This window comes from Paramisgurnus dabryanus, chromosome 2, assembly GCF_030506205.2.
Source record: "Paramisgurnus dabryanus chromosome 2, PD_genome_1.1, whole genome shotgun sequence".
Taxonomy (NCBI): Eukaryota; Metazoa; Chordata; class Actinopteri; order Cypriniformes; family Cobitidae; genus Paramisgurnus; species Paramisgurnus dabryanus.
The window spans coordinates 13422837-13446099 of NC_133338.1; the positions used below are offsets into that span (position 1 = coordinate 13422837).

General features: G+C 35.4%; 4 long non-coding RNA genes across 4 annotated transcripts; 3 read left to right on the forward strand and 1 right to left on the reverse strand.

The window, feature by feature from the left end:
- The first annotated feature begins 1007 nt into the window (after positions 1-1007).
- LOC135783597 (uncharacterized) lies at positions 1008-4442 on the forward strand. The gene is made up of 4 exons (XR_010545710.2): positions 1008-1082; positions 1969-2034; positions 3401-3489; positions 4311-4442. It is a non-coding gene; the product is annotated as an uncharacterized lncRNA (long non-coding RNA).
- Positions 1015-5876, reverse strand: LOC135783596 (uncharacterized). Its single transcript, XR_010545709.2, has 5 exons — positions 5743-5876; positions 4298-4642; positions 1957-2016; positions 1816-1860; positions 1015-1064 (listed from the first exon to the last, which is right to left on the reverse strand). It is a non-coding gene; the product is annotated as an uncharacterized lncRNA (long non-coding RNA).
- Positions 4972-9411, forward strand: LOC135783595 (uncharacterized). The gene is made up of 4 exons (XR_010545708.2): positions 4972-5256; positions 6260-6360; positions 7706-7791; positions 8372-9411. It is a non-coding gene; the product is annotated as an uncharacterized lncRNA (long non-coding RNA).
- A 3480-nt stretch (positions 9412-12891) lies between these two features.
- Positions 12892-20959, forward strand: LOC135783762 (uncharacterized). Its single transcript, XR_010545771.1, has 5 exons — positions 12892-12977; positions 15146-15187; positions 15265-15308; positions 15404-15455; positions 20621-20959. It is a non-coding gene; the product is annotated as an uncharacterized lncRNA (long non-coding RNA).
- Positions 20960-23263: the final 2304 nt, after the last annotated feature.

Consider the following 23263-nt stretch of genomic DNA (forward strand, 5'->3'; position numbering starts at 1 on the left):
ACTCTCCATTCGACCTTGCAGGTCACACCATGGTCTCAAGAGGGAAAATGAGTGCTCTATGGATTGAACAGAAAAGGTAGTATTAAACAGTGTTATGTTGTATTTAAATGCCATGAACAATGCGTTTATGTTTTCTTCCTAATTATGTCAACAAATGCTCTCTTACCTTGCATGGTACTTTAGGTTACAGTTTTTCTGAATTGCTAAAACACATTTTTTGAAACCATCACTCATTTTCTCAAAACCTTAAACACAAATCCCAATTTTAAACAAAATTCACAGAACCCCTGACTCTTCTAGCAAAATCAAACAATTGCTTCAAAACCATTTCACTTGTACTCAAAATCAAACTAAGCTTTCAAATCATACACACATAAGTCTATAATATAAAACACTACAAGCATCCATTAGACACTACCTTAAAAAATGGAAAACACAACATCCAGGAGATCTGCTTACAGAAAAATACATGTTTATTGTACATAACAACACACTTGACAAATACTGTTAAAAATCTCTATTACTGTAATCACAAGTTTAGTTCAGTGAATATAGCGAATACTTTACTGTAAGTACTGCAAGTAATTGTAAGTTTTCAATATTACTGTAAGCAGCACTTGTATTTTGTAAAAAGTCAGCAATCCAACTGCAAATTTTGCCAATTGCATCATCTCTGGTGTCCTTTTCTTCCTCATACTCTTCATCTGCCTCTCAGACTGTTTCCAGTCCAAACAATTGCTAAAAAATACCTTTAGATAAAGGTGTGTAGAATTTTGAGTTGTTGTGTTTACTCGATGACAACTGTGTTGTAGTTGTGTTCAACTTTTGCCTGCCTGTGTTTAGCATTTATAAAACAAGTGCATTGCAGTGTGAAATGTGTGTTTTAGTGAGAAGTTTGTGTTTAGGGTTTTGCAAAAAGAGTGCATGATTTGAAAAATGTGTTTAGGCCACTATGAATTTGGTTCAGAGATTGGGGTTTAGTGTTTTAGCAATTCAGAAAAACTGTAATCAAAACTCCAACCATCTGTATGAGGGTCTGGATGGATAAAGGATGCCCACTGGAGCTGGAAATGATGGATCAGGTCATTTTCATTTGTCACATTTACAAAGAAGCACACTCTAAGGATTGCGTTACCCTTTCTGTGACAAATACACTAGACAAAAGTATTGGGAGGCCTCATTCTAATAAACATGTTTATTTATTCCAGTATGTCCAATCAAAACAAATATAAATGCTATACCATATAATACCACTACAAAGAATTTTGTTTTGATTTTTGTTGCAACAGTTTTGTAAGTGCCTTTTTCTGTTCCAAAATGACTACAGCTTCTTGTACAAGTCATTGATAGGTTTAGGTGATGAGTTTTTGGCTAAAAACCTTTGAGTTAAGGTCTGGGGTTTATTCAGACCAGTCAAAGTTCTTCCACACCAGACTGAATCACTAATTTTCTGTTTGAACCATACTTTGTTTGTAGGGTCATTCTTAAGTTGGTATTGAAAAGGGCCCTGCCAAAACTCTTGCTATAAATTTAGCATCAAACGGTTTTTCTAGAATATCATATCATATGCTGTAGCATTAAGATTTGTGCTCATGGACATAAGTAAAGTATTTAAACCTGTTTATTAGAAGGAGGTGTCGCAATAGTTATGTCTATATAGTTTATGTTTAACAAGCCAAAATAACTAGGGCTGCTTCTTTTTAAGAACTTTTGGGTATTTTTAAATCAGCCAGAGGAATAACAGTCCTTAAATGTGTAATGTACTGCAATAATTTTGTAATGATCAAACGTGAGGTCAGATTCTTGTTAACCTACTGTGTTCTTTCTTGATGGTTAGCCAAGTGTCCCAGGACAGAAAATCTGTTTCGTATGGATCAGAGTCAGACATTAACATCTAATATGTAATATCTAGTGATATGTTTTCTTAGATAATGCTGTGAACAAATGCTCTTTTACCTTGAATATTAGGTGGATCCACACTTGAACCATCTGTATGATGATCTGCACCCACTGGATCTGTAAATGGTGGTGCAGGTAAGTTTCACAAGTAAACAAACTCAAATCCTATTCAGACCATTCATGATTCCAGCAATAACCAAGTTTTTTCGTAACAATAAGACTGCATTTACAATGCAAATCTTAATGCACAGATCACATTTTTTTTACTATATTCATTTTTTGTTCTGCTCTTTTTATATTTACATAAGACACTATTCATATCTGATATCGGTGTTACAATAATTTGCAAAACTACAGTTAATATGAGTGTCATGATTTGCACTTGAGTTTTGTATCGACTTAAGCCAGGGTCACTGCCAATTTAGGCATGTTTTAATTATGACACTTAAACAATTGTATATGTACTTCGATAAAGGTTTTTGCAATCATGGAAACATAAGTGAATCGCAGACAGCATTCTTCTTTTACAAATGTAAAATGGCTGGAGTAGTGATGTCACTAGCTAAATTAATTTTCATTTGACCTCCCCCACAGAAAGACACAGCACATCATTATATCATTGGCTCCGCCCACTGGTGTTCAGTCTAAAGTAGTAGTTGTTGACAATCATAAAGTTGTAATAACAGTAAGATTGTGATGTCTAACACAGTCTCACCCCATTTCGTCAATATTTGACGACACTTGACCATTCGTCATATGTTGACGTGAAGGGTATACCTTTCGCGTCATTTTTTGACGAACTGGGGACTTCAATACTATTACGTCCGTTGCATTCTCTTTCCTATTTTATTACCATTTGCGCGTCGGTTTAGGGTTAGATTACGCGAAATTAAACAGTCTACGCGAAATTAAACAGTTGTCACCTGGCGTTGGGGTTAGAAACAGTTGTCACCTGGCGTTGGGGTTAGAGTTAGGTTTGGGTAGGGATGTCATTATGTAAATCTAACCCTAAACCGACGCGCAAATGGTAATAAAATAGGAAAGAGAATGCAACGGACGTAATAGTATTGAAGTCCCCAGTTCGTCAAAAAATGACGCGAAAGGTATACCCTTCACGTCAACATATGACGAATGGTCAAGTGTCGTCAAATATTGACGAAATGGGGTGAGACTGGGTTGTGATGTCAGACAAACATTGTGCTGTTGCTGGCTGTGGGAAATTAGTGTCTTTGTAAGGGTCGCAAATAATTTGAAAATATTTATGTTTCAAAATATGCCCCCCTATCATGAACTAAACTGGACTGTTGCAGAGACCAAGTGTAGTAGGGTACGGAGCGCTCACACTAGTAACACCAAACTTTGGAGGTAAAACATACTTTGGTATGATACAGTATGCATAGTGTGAGTACCCCATAATTTTACTGTAAACCATGCCGCTCCTTAGAGCTTATTTCTATGTATATTTTAAACATTCTTCATTCTCTTGTAATTATTTTTGCAGGTTTCTGAATTGATGTCAGATGCAAAGCAGAAGCTTATTTTCTGCCAGTTTGGCTTCATTGTGGAAAAATGCTTGAAACTAAAATGCAGGTGACATTCTTTTATGACAAATAATTTGTCTGTTTAGTTAATGTTTTATACAGTGTAACTGTACCTAAACATTGTTCCTTGAGGTCCTCTGCTATTCACATTTTGTAAGTCTTCCTTATTTAACACACCTTATTCAAATCATCAGCTCATAAGTAGAGATCTTCATGAACTGAACTGGCTGTGTCCAAATGTTCACACTTGTTGTCTTTGCACTAGACTACTTACATTACGTTTTTTTTTTGTATTTGGCCTAGGTATTCTAGTGGGCGTGAAGATCCCAAGCGTGCATGTAGAATTATTCATCCGATGGGACACACTTAGCATGTGTAAAAATTTCAATCCAGGTAGTGCCAGCAATTTGCACCAAAACGTATTTGTGTTTTATTTACTACTTTTAATTTATATTTAACATTTTTAAGTTTTTCTGTAAATAAAATGAACACTCTGAAATGATCATTTGCTTATATCAAACTTTTAGATGCAGAATTCTTTTCTCCTGTAAAAAAGCTCTTTGTTTTGAGTATGTAGCTTTTAGTGTATTATTTATTCAGTAGTCCCTAAATAAACAACACAATGTTGCAGATGTTTCACAAAATGCATAACAATAATGCAGTGAACACCATAGAAATGTTAACATACAATTAAAAGTCTCATGCTTTACATCCAGAACATGATGCACGATAGGATGCACAAAGTGATATTTGGACGCAGCCTCAGTCTGTCAAATCAAAGAGACATACAGAATGCACAGAGCAGTGGGACTCCATGAACAGAGTTGAGAACCACTGCTGTAACTCATTATGCTTACCTGACTCATGCAGAATTCTGGCCTGGTGTTTGGTCCCCCTTTCTCTGGCTTGTGTCTCCATCATCATTACACTCTTGTCAGTGTAATAGTATCGTCGTCTGCGTACCAGGACTTTGTTACTCAGCTGTCCCTTCTCCTTCAAGCTACATTTTTGTCAAGCTGCAACAAGTTGGAATACATAATTATTAACGTTTAATGATTTTGATGTATGAAATATGTAACAAAAGCAAAAAATGTATAGACATTCTATTAAGAAATTACCTTTTTGTTGTTTGTTTACTGACCTTTCAACCATATTGCATTTATAATTGATCATCATACCTTTGGTCTACTGTTAACAGGCTACTGTAGAAAACAAAGTCAAACAAAAAGAGAGAAAAAAATTATAAATGCTGAATGTGTCTCATCTTAAATACATTGTTGTTGTTTTTGTTTCATTGAATTTGGATGTTTTGATGATTTAAGGAAAATTTACGTAGCATATATGATGTTTTAAATCAGAGTTTGTTAATGACACTTAATCATTAACAAACATTTAAAAAGCTTTATTACAATACTAATTGATAATATTAATGTAATAATATTTTTTTGTAACACCCTAAATCACTGAGCGCACAAACACTACCCCTGTTACAAGCACTGTTACAGTGGTTGACTTCATGCAGACATGCGCAGACATTGAAGTACCGCGAGAGTGATTCAAAAGCCCACGAAACAGTGTAATCACGCGGTACTGTGATGTCATACTGGTTAACGCTAAGCCACGTGAAGCCGGACACAAGGGCTACACTAATCTTTGGGCTGGAGTAGCCTGTGGTTTTTAAGGCTTCGTGTCTCATCGCGTTAAACGATCGCAGAACGATTTATTTCTCTTTTTCACCTCGATCTTTGGCCTCGTGTGATTTACCAAAACCAACATGTGAAGTTACAACGCTGACGAAGGAGTTTCGTCAGTAGAGGTAAGTAACCAACATTATGTTATGCATGTAGTGGATCTAAAGATTGATTGTCGTATATGATCATTCTTTTTTTTGGTTTGTTTGTTTGTAACGTTTATCAATGCAAGCCAAAATCGAGCTGCAAATCCTGAAGGCAAGGCACGTTGAACATGTAACCGTTTTCTCAGCGGTGGTGGGGTAAACATTTGCTAAGTTAGCCTAGACCAGCCCCTGTTTAACTTAAAGTTACTTGAGTTATAAAATGTATCAATCTTCCCGCCCGACTTGCTTGGAGTAAGTTAACGTTATGTAAACGACCGGTATTCACAAGAAGCCTTAAAGTTTTATAGCGAAGTGGTTTGATAATTAAGTTAATATATTTTATCAGTTGTATTAGCTATAAAGTTATTTATATCTGTGAATTAATTCGTATTTTTATCAGTTTCTAACAACACGTACATGACAAAAGGCTAGCGTAACGTTAATAACGTACGTTAAGTTACTTACCAACACGAACAAACTGAGTCTGACAGACAAATTAACTTAAAGCCAACAATTAAAAAAAAAAAACATTATAAATTAACATAAACGTTATGTTTACGAATTATATTATTTACATGTTAATAATGATGTTAAATGCGAAGAAAATGTTGAAGTGTGCCTGAGGGAAAACGGTCATATGATGAAAATGGCGCTCACGTGACGTACGAATGGCCTCACGACCACTGTCTATGCTCGCGACCAGCTTGCGTTTGCGTGACAGAAGGGTTAACTTCCTGCTCCAACCTGCCACCATTTGAATGCAGGGATAATAACAAATAACCAAAGTTTAATAATATTGCTGGATTTTTTTATAATGGTTAATAAATGATGCGTGTAAATTTACACATATTTATTACGTCACTGACATTGTTTTTTATTGCGTTTATTTCTTTTATATTGATTGAAAATGAAAACCTTATTTAATTTAACTGTTACCTAAAATTTGTTTGTGTTTTTATGTTGTTTTTCTGTTTAATATTAGTGTGTCCTGGTAAACGTGTGCTCGGAAACATGCAGATTACAGTATTTACAGAGCCGACCTTGAGTCACCCACTGATGGATAATCTGTTTACCTAAAAACAGGTAATGTGAATTCATTATATTTGCAATGTTTATACAAGTATATAATTTCACAAATATTAAATATTATTAACAATTATTATTAATAATGTACATATTAAATTATATTATACATGTTCAGTTGTTCTGTTAAGTTATTTGAAGGATATGCATGGTAGATCAATTAGATTATCTTTCTCACTAGCTATAAGCAGCATGCTATATAAATGTTCCACTTAAAGGTGTAGCGGAGGATTTTCTCGAATTTAAAAAAAAAATCGCCGTCTCCGCTTTTTAAAAAAATGCAATTGCGCAACACTCCAGATTGACAACTAGGAGGACCAATAGTCTTGATGATCCACCCGGAAAACCTAAATTCTCCGCAATACCTTTAATGTTTAATGCTCTTTTACCTTGATTGTTAGGGCGGTGTTCATACAAAGCAACTTATTGCTCATCTGCTTGAGAGAAAGTTACTGCTGGGGCTCTCCTGCTAAGGTTGTCTTAATTCTAAAAAGAAAATAAGTCATTTAGGCTTAGGTCATAGCAAGTTTTGAATGAATGACTTCACAATCTGTTTTAACAATGTTTATTTACAATGTATTTTATTCCACTTACCTGAATCGTGCAGAGGCTTGATGTTTAGTCCACCGGTTGTCTTCTCCAACCTCTGAGTGAAGCCACCACGAGTGGTCGTGTTAACCAATTTTTTTAATTTTAGTGCACAGTGAGTGTGTCTACATAGTCTAAACGCTTAATAAACTGATTACGTGTAAGGTCATTTAAATGCATAAAATGGTTTTCTTTTATAGGGTAAAGCCCATAAATGGCAAAAACTGATTGGCACAGGTAGTTTTTTGCTCTTAAACCAGATTTTAACGTCTTTTTTGCCGTTTCGTATGTGCGTATGTCTCCACCTGTGATAGATAAACTTCACAAATAAAAGTAAATTAAAACGCTTGAAACATGTTAATGTAATAAGCTGATTTTTATAATATCATAATAAGATAATTGTCCTCTTATTATGTGCATGTAAACATACGCAATGTCTTTGTTTATCCTTTGTCTCAAGTCACACTGAGTGTGAGAAGTCATTTGTCCAGTGCTGTCTGGAAATCTAATGATAACTGCAATTCCTTCAGTCTAACATGATGGTTGAATTACACACAGATAAACTCCCACTTTATAGACCACAAGATTTGAGTTCAGGCAGATTAAGATAGTTGATTGAGTTTAGTTGTTATTGTTTGGCTGTTGGCTCATATTATTATTGATTTTGACAATTTTCTTACAGCCCTTGTCTGTCAAAATAATGCAACCTCTGGTTGTAAAGCACATTTTAAACTGATCTTCTTCATTCTGTCACTAGCCCACCACAATCCATGTTTACCAGCTGTGAAAGTGCAGGCCAAAAATCTTCCTTCACCTGTGGGCCTCTACCCACATGTAGATAAGGTAATGAATTATTTGATTACTGTCGCTGTTTCTGTCACTGGGGCAAAATAACTGCCCTGGAGAACATGAAGAATAGCCAAAACTGTGGTATTGCGCTAGCCCTAAAAATTTGAGAATCTTGATGTTTCTAACACATGGTACAACCGCTTAGTAGGCATGGGCCAGTATAAGATTCTGGCGGTATGATTACCTTTAGCAAAAATACCACGGTTTCACAGTGTTGCGGTATTCCCATTGCTACACTAATTTTTTTTATTTTTAAATGGCAGGTAAAAATAAAGCCTTTAAATTATATTATATATAATATTTTCGAAATGTATATTACATGTAAACATCAAATCAATCACAGACCATTTTAGTGGTTTTGTAACCTTGACTGTTTAAAACCACGGTGTACCTTAAAACTGGTAACCAGCCCATGCCTACCGCGTAGTATCTATTATTAAGGTGGTTGACAGGTCTGTTTGCATGTTATTGCATTGGTAATAATTTATTGTTTATAGTCCAATATTGATTGTGAGAATTATTTAAATTTCCTTAAAAATGTTCTAACATCTTTTCCTTTCTTTTCTTAATGCAGCACTTCAGGAGAAACCTGCCTGTGATCTGCTAAGATGCACAGATTCAACTCTGGCCCATTGTCATCCCAACACCTCATCTGCCATCAGTTTCGTTTAGTGTCGGTCTATTGCAAAAGTTCTTATAAACTTTAAATGAGACTTTGTGTTAAGCAGTTTCCAAACTTTTCATTCCACAACATATTAAGCCCAGGATACACAGCAGGATTTTTGCAATCCAATAAGACCTTATCACACTGTGTGACAAGGATTGTTTAAACTTCAGCAGTAGACTGTCGATGAAGACACCTATTGCATCTGAAGCTGCGACATCCGTCATCAACATGCGCTAGTGGTAAACAAATACAGGTATGCAGGTCGTAGAAGCAAACACATTGTTGATGTGCGATGATCATGCTGAACTTCTTACACTGTCATAAAACTATCGTAGGTGTCTTTGGTCCCAGGACTGGGAAAACAGACGTCTTTAAACCTCTCACACTGTATGAGATAGGACCACCAATTAAGAGCCACGATCACAGAAATCTCCACGATTGTTTCACTATTGGTAATCTTTTATCTGGGACAGCCAAAAATCGTGCCGTGTATTATGGGCTTTAGACAGGTGTAATCTTATAGTATATCAAAACCATTGCTAATAATTAATTGGACAAACCATCACTACAATGCAACACTCACTATCTTACGGTGCGACCCACAAGTGGGTCTTCACCCACAGTTTAAAAACCCTGAGTATGAGAAAGAGTATGTTGTATTGTAATTAAAGTCACATCTAAGTGTTATGGAACAGTTTGTCATTATATTCACAGTATTACATGGTTCTTTCAGCAGTTACTACGTTACAGTGCTCTTAAAGTGTCCTGATCAGCTTTGGGTCTTGTGAAGTAATGTAATGAGAACGTGATCAATAGCTTTGCAGTATTTTGTTACACTGTGGCTGTAATCATATTAACACATAGGTTAAACATTTTATTCAAATTTGGTAAACAAACTAGTCAATATAATTCATGCTGTGATGCTGGATTAAACCTGGTCAAATGATTGTGTATTGTGTTTTCAATTTTTTATGAGGTTTCTTCATCTATATAAACATTCTCAATATCACCTTTGGTTTGCTCAGAGTTTGTTCAGATGATTTTTAAAACTAAATGTTGTGAAAATGCAAGTTGTGTTACACAATTTCAATGGATGGCGTGGGGTCAAAAACTATCAAAAGTTTCAAGCTTAGATATATAACTGTTGACAAACACACTTAATGTGAGTCACACCCAGTAATTATAATAAGCAGGAATTGCAGTAAGCAGGGTCACCTTAAGATAATCAGCTTGTTGGCAATTGTTTTATTTAATTAAATGTATAACTTTTTTCATTTCAGACTGATAAAACAGTCAGAGGGGCAGTGGCTGTTGGCAATGATGTTCTTGTGTGTTTTGTATTTGTTAATATTTTGTAGTCAGAAAGAGTATGAGATCACCTTTTCTTGTGCATGGTGCTTTATCTACGGTAAGTGCCTTTTTAACGTTTTGGATTAAACGCAAAATGTCTACATTGTTTTTTATTATACGTGATATGGGCTTTTATTAATTATATTTAATTATATTTTTTGTTTCAAAATTAATGCCAACCCTTAAAAACATGTTGACTATATTTTTTAAACAATTAAACAAGACATTTATTTAAAAAATGAAATGAGTTGGAGGTCTTTGCTGATTCGTCTGCGTTTGATCGGATTCAAGACCAAACGGAGATGCATTGCAGGCAGGTAGGATTTAGAATTTTTTTTAAGATCTTAAATACGTCTTGTAGAGATATGGAAGACGTATTATTCAAAGACGATCGTCAGCAGATGTAAAGATCTTTACAAGACGTATCTGAGACGTACGTGTGCTATCTGGGTATGACACTGTCGGGCAAGTTAAATTTTACTACTTGACTTCAAATGTGAAAAAAAAAATAGTTAAGGCAGGTAGTTTACCTCCATCTAGTGTCACTGGTGGCTTCAAATCCTTTTTGTAAACCCCATAGAACTGAGCTTTGTTGTAAAAGCTCTCCCAACGGGCCTTTAATTTTGTGATAAATCTGGGGTTTCCTTTGTCAAGGATTCGGCCAAGTTCATCCATCACCTGAAATAATCCCACACATATCTATTTGTAAAAACAAATGAAGTCACTAGGAACTAGAATATATTATGAGATATATTACTTACATGATGTAGTTCTCTGAAACAGGGGTAAGCTTGCAGTATCTTTGAAGGTCTGTCCTGATCCTTCAAACAGTCGGGATTGATGAAGGCTCTCCGAGCATCAACCTCAAGGTCAAGTAGTTGAGCAACTGCTTCCCTGTTAGGCTTTGGTCTTTTATAGATCTCTTGGAGGGTATGGTAATGTCTGGCCTGGCTTTGTTGACTATCAGTGTCAGAATGGTCTTCATCTATTCTGTGGTCAGCCTGACTGAATGGTATATTTTGTTCACCTGTTCCTCCCTATCAACAAAGAAAAAAGAAACCAGTATAAACCCAGTAAGCAGTTTTGGTAGTTTTCATGATTTGATAATCGTCTGTAAATTCCATGTACAAAACTGTTTACTTTATAACTTTTTATAAATGTGACACCTTTACAGATGTGGCCTTTAAAAATGCGCGTCTCTGAAAGCAGAATGCCGCGAGCACTTCCGAAATTCTGCGAGATCCCGCAGAAGGGGGATTCGGTGGGGGACGCAGGAAATAAAAAACCTGTAGAGGGCAGTCGTGTTTCAAGTAGGGCATACTACGACAATGTGTGCTCGACTTTAAGCTTTAAGCATACTATATGATATTGAAGTAACATGACAGGGATTCTCGGTGCTTTGGCAGTACTTTGATGTCACATGCAAGCTTTTTGACAAACATTTGGTTGGCGAAGTTTTCTTTTGCCAGTTACATAAACAGTAAAATATTCTTCATAAAAATCTGACTTAAACGCGGATCATTCGTCTTATTTTTTTTGTGTACACTTACAGTAGAAGAGACGTGATGATAACGAAGTCTTATAACAAAATAATTCGCGAAGACCTTTGAAGAAACCGAGAGCATTTGCGCAATATCATTAACTAGTTTATCTAAATGTACATTTAGTTCATTTTTGCATCTGAACGTTTTTAATAGCTTGAACATGGTTGTAATGCGCTTTTCTGAATTACTGTACTTTTTATATTATCATGTTTTCCTTTACATGGTATGAAACTCGATATAAAGTGTGCAATGATGTTAAATAAATTTGTATAATGTATTATATTTTGTAGTAAGTAAATAAAATCATGTTGTAAGTGTAAATATTCAATTCAAGGTTTCTGAGGTGTTTGTCATAGGCAAAAGGCGCAGTTTCTCTGTTGCTGATTAAAACCTGTTGGCTATATGGGATTTTTTAAAATTAACATTTGTTCTACTTCTTATTTTATTTTTTTGCCTACATTTACTCAAATAATATGATTGTAAAAATAGTAATTAAACCATAGTTCAAGTTAGGCGTAAAACGTAAATTTTTATAAGTTGATGTTAAATACAAATAATATTAATTTGAAGAAAGCAATTATTACAGGTTTAAAAACTTAAATATATAATTCTGACATTATCAAATATATTGATTAAAATAATCTGTAAATTAAATACTTATATTATTAAGGCGTATACATCAAATAAATTATGTACATTTTAAAAAAATATCTATTTCTAGTCAATAATTTTGGTTTGTCTAACTAAAAAAAAATCACATAACTGACATTAAAAGATTTTATTAAGTTACTTTAATCATTTATTTTAGATAGACTACATTTACAAAGACACTGAATCATTTTTTACAGTGTATACATTGTGATCTTACGGTATTATTAAATGCATATAAATAAAAATATGTAAAACTAAATAAAGGAGATGTCATACACGGACTCCGTGAAAGCATACGTTTTCTTGTTCAGTCCACGTGGGTTAAACGGTCAAATAGCCTATTCTCCATAAAAATCCCACTTAATACAGCAAGTAAAAATTATCTGGTCAGATCATCTTTAAATATGTAAGTGAGTGTTCAAGAAGATTTGAAATGTATGATCATTATGGGGAATCAACAGCTATTTTAATTACTTTTAACAAAAATGACTTCTTTAGTCAGAAAACTGCCAACTAAGTCTGTGTATATTAACAAACAGTGATAAGTTGATATGATTATTATTAATAATCACAAATCTATTTTATTATTTAAGTTTATTTTAGTTTTTTATTTTATTTGTGTGGGGATTGGTAAAGTTAATTAATAAATAAATAATTAACCTAATGTTATTTAATTGGTTGCTTTTATATCTTTTAGTATAGTGTTTGTTTAGCGAATTTACATATTATTATTATCATAAAATTGTGTTAAATGTATTGCTTAATTAACAATAAATAGTCAAAAGAACATAGCATATAATAAAAATTTCCTCCACTGCCTATTGAATGCTCTACACCCAGTCCAGTAGGAGGCGCTAATTACCCTTCAGTTGCCAACCGCCACTCAGGCCAAAAGCGCAGAAGAACAAAAATGACCGGAAAATCTGACAGGACTGAGATGATGACAACAGCACAGCGGGGTTTTAGAAGTTTTAAATATTTAATATATTTTGCATAGGTTTCTTGTTGTCTAGTTTGTTACAGCCTAATTAGTCATTACTGTTAGGGAGGCAGTGTTTCCCACAGATCTGAAATTTACTTGTGGTGGTAGCTGGTGAAAAGGGCAATCATTATTATCCACCGACAAAAAATGGTCTACTATACATGTAACAAAGAACTAATAATGTGTGACACAACACAATACTTTGATTTATAAAACATTCATATTAATTTCACATTATAGTTTATTAATCTAACCACCCCAAACTTTTTTTGCCATAAACAAAGCTGACACTGTTTGTCAAAGCACCACGAAAACACTTTATGTTTTTGCACTGATATATGAAGCAATTTGATGACCCCTTTTATCAAACTCAATTATATACAATACTATGAATACTATAGCCTATATAGACAGTGCAGGTCTATAGATTATAAATGTGACTGATGTTATAATGTTAATAACTTCTATAAGCACTTTTACTGCTTCTGCTTTCTATTTCTCTTTTGCCGATTAAAAAAAGCTTAATCCACTAATTATTTCAGATATAAAAGTCTACTTGCTGTCCCAATGACAGACTTTACATTACAGCTTTACGTTTTTTATATCCTGAGTCAGCTAGAGCTTTGCTCATTTAGTATTAACACTGCTTTTTGCTACAATCTCTGTGCAAACTGTTTAGATTTTAGTAAAGATATTATCTATTAATAGTAAGATTATTAAAAAATGGGATAAAGAAAATGAAGCGGCGCGTGGTCGTGACAAGAGCCAGTTGTTATCGCCATAGAAACCGGAGGCACGCTAAAACAGCACTCGAGCTTTAGCGCGGTAGCGCTCACGGCCGTTCTCCGATCGACTCGGGTTTTACACACAATATTAATCAGACTTGGGACCCGAAGTAATGAACTAGGACCGACCCGGACCCATCTGACCATTTAAAATATAAACCCGGAACCGTACGGGTCCCGCGTCCTCAGTGAAGAAAGACCTCTAATGGTAAAACTCTGCTCAAGTTCAGAAACATGAAAGGATACGGGTCCCGCGTCCTCAGTGAAGAAAGACCTCTAATGGTAAAACTCTGCTCAAGTTCAGAAACATGAAAGGATACAATGTGACACTGAGGTTGCTTCACGTCGCGCCCAATTCATTGAGAAACAGAGAGCACGTGAACGGACACTCAACGGGAGAGACACAACGTGCTTGCACACAAAATGAAGCCAACTTAGATGCTATAAACACACATGCACATAAGCATATGCGACCATTTTGGTCGCAGTGTGTTCCCTGGCTGCTCCGTATGTGCTGCTGCAGTTGATCCAGTTTGCCGCGCTGGATGATGAGTTTATGACGCGTGCATCATCTTCACGGTCACCCGCCCCCACCTCTCTCTCGCGCTCTCTCTCTCTCTCTCTCTCTCTCCAAAACACGGGTCATCTAGTCGAGTTCAGAAAATAAGGAAATTCGTAAAGTGATTTTTTTTACCTGGGCGGGTCGCAATTTACCTGGGCGCTGCGCCCAAGTAGAGCCTATGTATGGGAAACACTGGGAGGTTTTGCAAGTTTTTGTCGTAGTAATCGTGTAGCTTGCAGTTTACTATGGTTTGATGCTTAATTTTTCTTGGGTGTTTTTGTAAGTAACGTTATGTCTTAATTTAATGTTATTGCACAATGCACAAAACTGTTCAGAATCTTTCAGTTTATATTATTCTGGTTAACCTTATGAAGCATGTACTTAAAGGAACAGTGATTAATAAGGCACTTATTTATGCAGTTAATTCATAATTTACAAAATACGATTTGTTTAAAAAAGGCAATACATTTATGTTGCCTAACAGTCACTTGAGAAATAATTCTAGAAAAATAACGTGTACAGACATTTTCACAGACATTGTAATGTAACTGTAACATCTGCATGTAAATTATATATATAAAAGCAGCTTTCTGGCAACAGGACTTATATTTATCTTTATGTAAGAGTTATACTTTTATTTTAGTGAGAGAGTTATGTTTGTGTTTAAGCAGACATTGCAAGCAGGCCAAGCACTTATAGCTTTACATGGCTGGAGTCAATACTACCCAACCAAAATTACAACTAATGTTTTGCTTAAACCTTGCCTAATCGCAGTGTTTTCCCCTTTTATTATTTCTCTTTTTGTAGGCCCGTCAGAGTGATTTTCTGAGTTCTTTCACATGCTGTATGGTAAGAGTGAATTTCTGCCAGTTGATACCAGTGACAGGTGTTAATTATTAAGTTTATCTTTGTATTTTTTATTAAAGGTCAGCGAATGGATGGATTATCCAGTCAAGGTACAGAATGAAAGGTAAATGGCAAGTAATTAAGTAATGTACTAAATGTATAAACTGTAGTGTATTCAGTAGCTACTAATCACATTACCTCTATCACTCTCTCTAAAAGACTTGACTGAGTTAGAAGAAGCTGGGCGACTCTTCAGAGTGAAGATGTTATGGTAATGTAAATCTTAAGTTTTTATATTGCAGTTATATATATCAGAGACAGCACGTCATTTTAACCATGTTTTATGGTTAAAGGGGTTTTGCACCCTAATGGCACTTTTCCATTGCATAGTACCCTACAGGTAAGGTTGAGTCAGCTCACTTTACTTTGGCTTGGTTAGCTTTTCCATTGAGTTTAGCAACACTTCAGAGTGGGAGGGATTATAGGGGTGTCAAATGTATATAGCACGACATTCATTGCTCGACTTATCGAGACTGTTTTCTAAGATGGCTCCTGTCTGTATACGCATAATATACTGTCTTTATAAAGGATCTTCTTATTAGGGCTGTCACTTTTGAGAAGAATCAAGCACACATATCCCGCGCTTGAGCGTGTTTCTGAAAAGTAATCTTCACTGACAACACGCACACATACTAGGGCTGGGTATCGATTCAGATGTTCCAGATCGATTCAATTTCGATTCACAAGCTATCATATCGATTCGATTTCGATTCTCGATTCAATTTTCGATTCCAGTTCTCGGGTCTGTTTTTATACTCGATTCTCGATTCAACTCAATGAATATAGATTTAATACAAATACTATATTAATAAAAAAACAACAGTGAACATAAGTTTACAAGTGGGTAATTAATAAAAAAAAATCTGAATCGACCACGTTTAAAAAAACTATTAATTGAAATATCCATTTTTTTGCCCAGCCCTAACACATACATACCCTATGTATGCGCGCGTTCATATACATTAACCCTGTCCGTGCTGTTTGCTTGACCGTTTTTAATGATAGAGCACACAAATCATTGATATTTGAGAAATAAAACTTACCGCTGAGTTAAGCAGATCTTACTTCACTCCGTCGTCTATGTGACATGCGACAGTCAGCACGTGATCATTTTAAATCAGTTTACAAGACAAATGCTCTTGTTGTTTAATATAAAGTTTACATCAGGGCTTTGAACCTGATTTTTTCCCCAATTGGTTCATTCCGAACAGAAACAGTATTTTAACGTTTCCGGTTTTTGGTTCAATCCTAAAGCTGACGTTCCTGAACCAGTTAGAACAAAAAAATAAAAATCCCGAACCGGTTAATAACGTTCCATGTCAGCTGTGGGACATAAAAATAAGTAGGCTGATCATTAGGACATTAAACTTAAGAAAAATTATGTAGACTAATAAGTTAAGTCTCTATCTTGTCATCGAACATTAAAAAGGCTAAATTATGTAAGCAGCATAACTGACATGCCTACATTTGTTAAGTGCACTTAAACACACGCGCACACACACAGACGGAGGACGAATTCCAAACGGCGCTTCGGGAAGAAGATGCTGCATAAACAGTCGCTCCACATAAAGTGAAAATTAAGATGTTTTTCAGTGCTTTATTCGCCAAATGTATTTTATACATCAAGAGTTCTAATCTTTGAAGGGCATAGGGATAATCATATTTGATTGGAGTTAGGGCTGTCACTTTTGAGAAAAATCAAATTCATACGGATATCTAATATCATGCAATGTATCCGAATATATTCGAATATCTAGGTGCCCCCCGCGCGCATCAAAAAAACCCCCACCATAATGGAGATTCAATCACAAATTTATTAACAGTGACAGTCATAAACAGGACTGTCTGAATTACTTTTTTTTACTTTTGAAACAGAAGGTTATCAACTTATAAATAACAACTTATATGAAAAAAAAACTATTCAGAACAGGTACAGACAATAACTTAAACAGCAGGAAGCCCAAACGGATTTCGCGCCCACAGATTTCGGCGGAAAATTCAGCGGATGTAATGGGCTTGACAAGCAAACATATCCCGCGCTTGAGCGTGTTTGTGATAAGTAATATCTTTGACAACAAGCACACATACATAGCCTATCCCACACGTTTGTGAGCCGTCATTGACAAGTACATTAACCCTGCGCGTGCTGTTTGCTTGATCGGTTTTAATGATAGAGTGCACAAACCCTTTGATATTTGAGAAAAAATTAAACTTACCGCTAAGTTAAGCAGATCTCATTTGACTCTGTTGTCTATGTGACGTGCGACAGTCAGCACATGATCATTTCAAATCCGTTTACAAGACAAATGCTGTTGTTGTTTAATATTAAGTTTACATTGCATTGTAAAAATCGAATGAATATTTGAATATCGAATAAAAAGTGACAGCCCTAATTGGAGTTGGGCCGGACACATTCAAATGCATGTGCGTCTGTGTGTACAGAATTTTTTATTTTAGTGCCTTTTGTGGTTAAATTGTTTAAAATCACTTAAGTGTTAACATTTGCAAGTCTTTGAAACACGTGCAAATGATCAACTTTCACCATATTTAAATTTGCATATTAATCCGCAAATCGCATGTGAGCCGAACTGTCGGTTGTGATCTGTACAGATCACTGACCAACTGTGATCCGTTACACCACTAATTAGTATTAAAAAAAACAAACAAACATCTTGAGATACTTGGTAGCCTACAATATTTACCTCTTATGATTGAGCATTAGAGACTTGGGCTTGAGTAGGCTACCTGCTGGTGGCAAGCTTCTCATTTCTCTGAGTCAATGACAACCGGAAGTGAACTTCACAGAGTCAAATTGCACAGAAATCTTGTCAAAGAACTGAAAAAATAACGTTATTAACCGGTTACCCTTTATTTTCAATTAACTGTTCTGTTCCGGAACATGTATTTTTGGAAAGTTTCTGGTTTCGTTTCTGTTCCTTGCAAAACATCAAAAGTTTCTGGTTTTCGTTCCTTGAACCGGTTCAAAGCCTTGGTTTACATTCTTCATACATGCTTATTTCATAACGAAAATGTATTAAAGGGACATTTCACTTTTTTTGAAAATATGCTAATTTTCCAGTTCCCCTAGAGTTAAATATTTGATCCAATCCATTGAATCTGATCAGACCATTAGCACCGTGCTAAGAAATAACCAAAGAGTTTCAATATTTTTCCTATTTAAAACTTGACTCTGCAATTACATTGTGTACTAAGACCGACGGAAATTAAAAGTTGCTATTTTCTAGGCAAATATGGTTAGACCTATACTCTCATTCTGGCATAATAATCAGTGACTTTGCTGATTTAACATGGCTGCAGGAGGTGCAATGATATTACACACTGCCCGAAAATAGTCCTCTGCCGTTGAAAGTAACCAAGGGGACTATTTTCGGGCAGTGTGTAATATAACTACGCCTGTTGCAGCCATGTTACATCATTGATTATTACGCCAGTTTGAGAGTATATTTTCTCCGTAAGAATCAAATGTTTAACACAAGCTTTTTATTCTGCTATAACACTAAAAACAATAATATATGTAATTTTATATACAAATTATAATTCTATCTATCTGGTTCGTGTTGGTCCAATTTAATTCAGAGCACTTGTTTGGTTTGGTGTTATTATTTTCATTGTAAGCCTTTAAAAAGTAATTATTTTTGATGCAATTTTGTAATATTTACGGCTTAAATTCTCTTATACATTTTTTTTTAATATTTAAAATCATTCCGCAGAATTATCCAAAAAATTTCCACAGAAAAAGCAAAAAAAAGTCTGCAGAAGCCGGAGCCACGTCTTCCCTGTCTTGCGCACAGTTGCCGTCGGTCTCACTCTCAGCTTCCTCCCTATTACGAGGTGTTAAACTGTAAAAAATGCGCTACACATGGCATTTTAAAAACCGGATGGTTTATTTATAGTGGATATTTCACGTCATGTTTGAATGCATATTCGAATATCAAATAAAAAGTGACAGCCCTACTTCTTATTAAACTGTTTGTACATTTACAAAGTTCAACTTGGGGTTAAGTGCCTTGCTCAAGGGCACAACGGTGGTGACCAGGATTCAAACTCACAAATTCTAGGCTAGCATACTAGCCAGGTTCCTTAACTGCTGTGCTACTGTCACCCCTTTTGGCTTAGTGCCTGCTTTCGAACCACACCCGTGGAGATATCTGCCAACAAATGGACAATCATTCATGGGGCTACAGATGGGGCTGCATTCAAGAATTTTCAATGTATGTGTTCAAATTCACATTCTGCGTAAAAAAAAAAGTTTCGATGAGAGGTGATGGAGGGTGGTGTTTGGCACTATGACCCTATCTCGTCTGCAAATTAAATTGGTGCAAAACTGGCCGCCATGCTTGCACTAAGTGTGGCCTTACTTTGCCTATTCACGTACTTTAGCCCTATTCGGACGGGATTAGTTTTACAGGGGGACCTCTGAGAAAACCGTGCTCCTCAGAGGTCCTCTGTGTTTTTAATCCCGTCCGAATCGGCCATGTCTGTGTTTTTCTCTGACGACCTCCGTAAGAATTCCAGAGCAATTTACCTACTGTTTTTCGCTGAACTCAGAGGTCCTCTGAGAAATTTAATCACGTCCGGATGCAAATGTCTGTGTTTGCTCGCAATATCTTTTGAAAACGCGGTTCATTTCGTGTTTTGGCCAATGTGATCTGCCGTAAGGTCTTACTAATGCGCGTATATTGTATTTCCTGAGTCCTCTTCATTCAGATATGGATGTTTTAACGCATTCGGCAAAATAAAATAATTAAATCAAGACGAGCTGAATATCAAACACTGTTAAGACTGGCCACTGTAATATCATTAACGTTATAAGAAACTCCGTTCAAAGTTGTTCAACTCCGGAATGGTAATGTTAATTAATAAAGATAATAAATTGTTATTAATCATTATTTCTAAATTTCTTTGGGTTTATTCTAAGCAGACAGTTATATAAAACATGTAGGATAACGTTACTTTGGTAGGATTTGTATATTTTATTTTGATTTGTTAAAATTAAATTAATAAATTACATTCTGTCATAATTTTTCATTTAAAGCAAAATATTAAACATTACAAACACGCGTATCCAGAGCACGTGCTCTTCTGCAACGCCCAAATGCATGAAACAGACACTCCCATCTCTGGAATAGCCTGTTTCATTTTAATCCAGTCCGAATCGGTACATAAAAACACAGACGTCCTGGGGGACACGTTGAAACTCAAACGTTGTTTGGAAAACTAATCCCGTCCGAATAGTGCTTTAGTCACTTAATTTTACTGACTTGCACTAGAAGAAACGGCAATAAAGATTTTTTTATCTTTGTGTTTTGTCTATTTTTTTACCTAAAACTTTTTCTTTAAAATGTACCTTCTCAGATGCAGTTATGTCAAAGCACTCGTTTCGGCTGGCCAGATTGGAACAGACCTGAATGGGAAGATGGCAGAGCTAAGACTGACAATGTCCAGGAAAAATGTTAACTAAAAATGAGTGTTTTTCCTCAGCGAGTGAGTTTGGGAATGTTTTAAATGTGCCTAAAAGTTTGAAAATGTAATACCGAGGGAAAAAAGTGAGCGCTTTGAAAAGGCTTTAAAAAGAAAATAAAGTCTGAAGTTGATGGTAAATGAATTTAAAGTTTTTACTTGAAAAGTTTGTACTTGTTTGTACTTGTCAAGTCTGTGCTGAAAAAAATGGAGTAAAGTTTGTATTTGAAAAGACTTGGAATTGTGTGTTCTGTAGAATGAGTACACATATATGTGCAGGCTGTATAAAAAACATAGTTGTGCCACTAATATAAGTGAAAGTACATGGTGTCATCATATTTGAAGCATATTTGTATCCCTAATATAAGTGAAGGTACATGGTGTCATCATATTTGAAGCATATTTGTATCCCTAATATAAGTGAAAGTACATGGTGTCATCATATTTTAAGCATATTTGTATCCCTAATATAAGTGAAACTACATGGTGGCATCATATAAGAAGCATATTTGTATCCCTAATATAAGTGAAAGTACATGGTGGCATCATATAAGAAGCATATTTGTATCCCTAATATAAGTGAAAGTATGTACTATGGAAATAAGTACATATATGCATGTATACATGTGTCTTGCATATATTTCACATGTATGTCCATATATGGGAAAATCTATGGCACTTACATGAAAACGGCCATTTTTGCTATATTTTGAAATATATTTTTCATATATGTCTATGTATGTTACATATATGAATTTTGCATATACTTTCATATATGCAGCAGACATACATGGGCACTGATATTATATATGTAATTTACATATATTGACATATATTACATTTCTGTATGGGAAATGCGCATCATTTGATTCATTTTTTCTGTGTATTTAGAAGAGACGTGATGTATAACGGAGTCGTATAAAAAAACTCTAATTCGCGTAGACCTTTAAGAGACCGAGAGCATTTGCGCAATATCATTAACTAATTTATCTAATTTTACATTTTTTGTGATTTGTGAATCCATGTTCTGCTTGCCCCAATTCCAAATATTCTGTTGTATTATTATTCCCATTTAACTAACCATTTTGTCCAGTCTTAACAGTGTATGATATTCAGCTCGTCTTGATTTAATTATTTTATTCCGCCGAATGGAAAAAAATCCATAGGCTATCTGAATGAATGTGATTCAGGAATTAAGTACAATAGTCTAAACGTGCGTTAGTGAGACCTGTCGGCAGATCACGTTTGCCAAAACATGAAAAGAAATGCGTTTTCAAAACATATTGCGAGCAAACACAGACGTCTTCATCCGGACGGGATTACATTTCTCAGATGACCTCTGAGTTCGGCGTAAAACAGTAGGTAAAATGCTCTGAAATTTACAGATTACAGCGGTCGTCAGAGAAAAACACAGACATGGCCGATTAAGACGGGATTAAAAACACAGTGGACCTCTGAGAAGCATGATTTTCTCAAAATGATTTTTGTCGAGGGTGCCCCGCAAGCACGAGTTTGAAGCCTATGAATGAAAACGTTATTATTCGCTTTGCGTCAAACCCTGTTGCTGAAGGAGACAAACCGGAGCTCTGGCAAGGTGTGTTGTGGACCCGAGGAGGCGGAGCTGCGCTCCGGTGCGCTCCGGCCCAGTTTAACCTATTACCCCGGATTTCCACCGACTGCGGAGCGACTGCAGATCAGCTCCGCTGCGTTACGCAGGGATTAAAGTGAAAAAAATTCTTCTGACTGAAATTTTTTTCAGGCCAAGTCATATTCCTTTAACTTACACTTTATGTAGGCGAGACCAATAACATTTTAAGGGGAGATTTTTTTGCCATTAATTCCATATTAAAGTCTCCTGTAGTATATAGGTAGCTGTAGTTTACAGGGAATTTCAGATTAAGGCGAAACAGCTAAATAACTCACTATATAAAAAGAAAACATGAATATCACCACCTTTAATGAATCTTTTATTAATTATTAATTAATTAATTGTAAATGTATTAATTTGAGCATTTACTAATATTTTTTTTAAATCAAAGTTGAAACTGTTAACATTAGTGAATGCACCATGAACTACCGTCAATTACTGTAATGACATAAACAAGAATGCTTATATACTCTATATTTTCATTGTTTGTTCATGTTATATAATGCATTTACTAATGTAAACAAATACAACTTTTTCATATCATATTATTCAGTACACAAACAAATAATCCAGGGTCTGTTCTGTTCACAAAACAGCTTACAGTCACAGCTCTTATACAGTAACGTTATGTATGAATATAAATCCTAAACGAGTAACTCGAGTCAAACTCGTGTACAATAAGCACAGGATGCCTGTAACCATAGTGAAAGATGTAAAATGAATGACTGTACCTTTATCAACAAATTATTATGTTACAATAGAGGAAGCGCTGATGTGCTATTCTGTGCGCAATGTTTCTGCTGTTTACTTTCTCCTAAGACCTAAATGGCCGTGTTTATATGAGGATATTTGCAAAGACTGGATTTTTGACGCATGTGTTTATTTAAGGC